Source organism: Aegilops tauschii, chromosome 1, assembly GCF_002575655.3.
Source record: "Aegilops tauschii subsp. strangulata cultivar AL8/78 chromosome 1, Aet v6.0, whole genome shotgun sequence".
In the NCBI taxonomy this organism is placed as follows: domain Eukaryota; kingdom Viridiplantae; phylum Streptophyta; class Magnoliopsida; order Poales; family Poaceae; genus Aegilops; species Aegilops tauschii.
Window position 1 is genome coordinate 503,080,903 of NC_053035.3, and position 4,296 is coordinate 503,085,198.

At 51.3% G+C, this 4,296-nt stretch overlaps 1 long non-coding RNA gene across 1 annotated transcript; it reads right to left on the reverse strand.

The window, feature by feature from the left end:
* Positions 1–316: 316 nt before the first annotated feature.
* On the reverse strand, positions 317–3,443 carry LOC141023155 (uncharacterized). The gene is made up of 2 exons (XR_012183860.1): positions 3,151–3,443; positions 317–621 (listed from the first exon to the last, which is right to left on the reverse strand). It is a non-coding gene; the product is annotated as an uncharacterized lncRNA (long non-coding RNA).
* Between the last annotated feature and the right edge of the window lie 853 nt (positions 3,444–4,296).

The following is a 4,296-nucleotide window of genomic DNA, read 5'->3' on the forward strand; positions in this document are numbered from 1 at the left end:
ATGTTGTGACAACCTACATTGTTGTTGTATGAGTGTGCTAATTTTTTAAAAGATTTTAAAAGCACAATGTAAGTTCGGTGCACCAGTAGCACCACAAGCTCTAGTGCACCAGATACTTCCCCCATCTGTAGGAGGCTAAGCTCAGGAGTGTGGGTTGGACCAGAAAACCCACTATGCGAACGGCGAGGACATGCTACTCCGCTTTGGCTGCAACATGACTTTGTGTGACGCCCCCGATTCAATCGTACACTAATCATACACGCAAACGTGTACGATCAAGATCAGGGACTCACGGGAAGATATCACAACACAACTCTAAAATAAAATAAGTCATACAAGCATCATAATACAAGCCAGGGGCCTCGAGGGCTCGAATACAAGTGCTCGATCATAGACGAGTCAGCGGAAGCAACAATATCTGAGTACAGACATAAGTTAAACAAGTTGCCATAAGATGGCTAGCACAAACTGGGATACAGACCGAAAGAGGCGCAGGCCTCCTGCCTGGGATCCTCCTAAACTACTCCTGGTCGTCGTTAGCGGGTTGCACGTAGTAGTAGGCACCTCCGGTGTAGTAGGAGTCGTCGTCGACGGTGGCGTCAAGCTCGTGGGCTCCAGCATCTGGTTGCGACAACCAGGAAGAAAGGAAAGGGGGAAAAGGGGGAAGAAAAGCAACCGTGAGTACTCATCCAAAGTACTCGCAAGCAAGGATCTACACTACATATGCATGGGTATCTGTGTAAAGGGGCTATATCGGTGGACTGAACTGCAGAATGCCAGAATAAGAGGGGGATAGCTAGTCCTGTCGAAGACTACGCTTCTGGCCACCTCCATCTTGCAGCATGTAGAAGAGAGTAGATGGTAAGTTCACCAAGTATCATCGCATAGCATAAACCTACCCGGCGATCCCCTCCTCGTCGCCCTGTTAGAGAGCGATCACCGGGTTATATCTGGCACTTGGAAGGGTGTGTTTTATTAAGTATCCGGTTCTAGTTGTCATAAGGTCAAGGTACAACTCTGGGTCGTCCTTTTACCGAGGGACACGGCTATTCGAATAGATAAACTTCCCTGCAGGGGTGCACCACATAACCCAACACGCTCGATCCCATTTGGCCGGACACACTTTCCTGGGTCATGCCCGGCCTCGGAAGATCAACGCGTCGCAGCCCTACCTAGGCACAACAGAGAGGTCAGCACGCCGGTCTAAATCCTATGGCGCAGGGGTCTGGGCCCATCGCCCATTGCACACCTGCACGTTGCGTGGGCGGCCGGAAGCAGAACTAGCCCCCTTAATACAAGAGCAAGCTTACGTTCCAATCCGGCACGCGCCGCTCAGTCGCTGACGTCACGAAGGCTTCGACTGATACCACGACGTCGAGTGCCCATAACTGTTCCCGCGTAGTTGGTTAGTGCGTATAGGCTAGTGGCCAGACTCAGATCAAATACCAAGATCTCGTTAAGCGTGTTAATTGATGTAACCGCGGACGCCGACCAGGGCCAGGTCCACCTCTCTCCTAGGTGGTCTCAACCTGCCCTGTCGCTCCGCCACAAAGTAACAGTCGGGGGCCGTCGGGAACCCAGGCCCACCTCTACCGGGATGGAGCCACCTGCCCCTTCAGCCCCCATCTCCGAACAGTATCATAAGTAATGTAACAGTATAAAGTATATATCATATGCCCGTGATCACCTTCCGAAGTGATCACATCCCAGTAGTATAGCATGGCAGATGGACAAGAGTGTAGGGCCACTGATGGAACACTAGCATCCTATACTAAGTATTAGGATAGCAGGTAAAGGTATCAACAATTGTAGCAACAATGACAGGCTATGCAGCAGAATAGGATTAACCGAAAGCAGTAACATGCTACACTACTCTAATGCAAGCAGTAGAGAGAAGGAATAGGCGATATCTGGTGATCAAGGGGGGCTTGCCTGGAAGCTCTTTTGCACAGGAAGAAGGGTCGTCAACAACGTAGTCGAACTGGGGGTCACCGGCAGCCTCGGGGTCTACCAGAAAGAAGTAACGGAGGGGGAACAAAATAAATAACAGAGCAATCAAAGCATCACAAAGCGTAACATGGCAATACGCGGTGCTAGATGTGACCTAATGCAAAAGGAGGTGATACCGGTGAAGGGGGGGGGGACATCCGGGAAAGTATTCCCGGTGTTTCGCGTTTTCGGATAGATGAACCGGAGGGGAAAGTTGCGTGTTTGCTATGCTAGGGATGTGTGGCGGACGAACGGACTGCGTATTCGGATTCGTCTCGTCGTTCTGAGCAACTTTCATGTACAAAGTATTTCCATCTGAGTTACGGATTATTTTTTATTAATTTTCAAAGTTTTAATCAATTTCTAGAATTATTATAATTACTAAATTCGAATTATTCCAAAACAGTAATTGTTAAGTGTACCAAGAACTGTACCCAGCTGACGAGCAGAGAGGCTGACCAGTGGGCCTAGTTGACTGGGTCAACTGCCCAGTCAGCAGAGGCTGACTGGTGGGGCCTCTGCTGAGCCAGTAGGTCCAGTCAACAGTCAACAGTTTGACTGTTGACCGGTCAACCTGACCAGTGGGCCCCATGTGTTAGTGTAACACTCTATTTAACAGGGTCAATTTAGCTAACCTAATTATCAACAGGGTGGGCCCGCCTGTCAAGGGGGATCAGGGGTGGTGGCTAGTGGCTAACGAAGGCCACGTCGACGACTAACTCCAGTGCGGCAGGGGAAACTCCAGTCGGCTGATTTCGGCAATAGAGGGACGCGCGGTGGGGCTCTACACGAAGCTGACGGCGCGGTGAGGCGAGCGCGGGACGGCGTGCAGCGACGGGCGCGCGCAAGGCAGGGAGCGGGGTGGCTCGGCCAAGAGCGAGCGATGGCGGCAGAGCCGCGGCAGGTGAAGGCGAGGCCATGCGAGGGCGTGGCGAGGGTAGCAGGGGGCGGCGCCGGCGCGAGCCGGGTGAAGGCAGGCGCGGACGGCTGCGGCGACGCGTGCGCGCGTGGTGAGGAGAGGCGCAGGGATGGGCAGGAGTGAGGAGCAGGAACGCGCGTGCAGGTGACCGTGGAGCTCCAGAGAGTTCAGCCGCGGTGGTGTATGGCGTCAACGGCGACGGGTTCGACTAGGGAAAGGGAAAAATCGGTGGAGGTGCTCACGGAGAAGTCGTTGGCGAGCTCGAGGGGGTCGGGGAAGGCTCGGAGCAACGGCATCTGGCGACAGGCGACGATGATGTGGTGCAGTGCCCGAGTTGGGGAAGACGCCGGGAGATCCGGCGATGCAGCGCTCCTCGGCTCGAGCTGGGGTTGTAGTCGAAGAAGTGGTCGACGGTGGAGCTCGCTGGCATAGTCCTAGGGCGCGGAGTGGCCGGAGAGCACGCGGGCGAGGAGATCCATGGCGATGGTGGCTCGGCCATGCGCGAGGAAGAAGAAGGCGGCGCGAGGGGGGAATGGCTAAGCTAGGGTTTGCCAGGGGACGAGGAGGCATCCTTGTAGGCGTCGGCGGCGAGCGGGAGGCCGCGGGATGGCCGACGTGTGTCCAGAACCCAGCCATGGCGGGTAAGATGGCGCCACGCCTCTGTCTGATGAACAGAGAGAGGGGATGAGGGGAGCTGGTGGGCTGGGCCTCACTGTGCACTTGAGGCCCAAGTGCACAGTGGGGGGGCTTTTATTTTTCTTTTACCTTTTCTGTTTTCACTTTTTTGTTTTGTCTTTATTTTAGCCACGAATTGATTTTTCTAAAATATGCAACTTGTCACATAATTACCAATGCATTTTGTAGCACTGCCACAATAGTTTTGGAAGGCTTTTGAATTGGTTTGGAATTATTATTATTTTAAAAGCGAATAAAATATTGTTTTGCCCCTGTATTAAATATTTTAGGTCATCTAAACACCACTTAAAAATATTGGTTCACCACCATAATTAGTTATGGAATAGTTGCCACATGATGAACATTTTAGTTTTAATGTTTGAAAAATTTATCGTTTGACTGTATTGTAAATTTGAATTCCGAATCAGTTTTGAATTAACGCGAGATTAACAACGGCAATCGAAGTGACGTGGCACCATTAGCAGAGAATTACTGTAGCTTAATTATCCGGGCGTCACACTTTGTCTTGCCTATTGCGACAGAAAGCAGTAGCTAACCGCCTGGTAAATGCACCAGCCCATACCGTTCTGCATTTTTTTAATCTTTTTTGGTTAATAAAATATTTCTCAAAATAGAATTTAAATTTCAGCAAGACACATTTGGCATACCCTAGAATTTTTAACTAATAATACACTAGAAGCCGGTATTTTTTT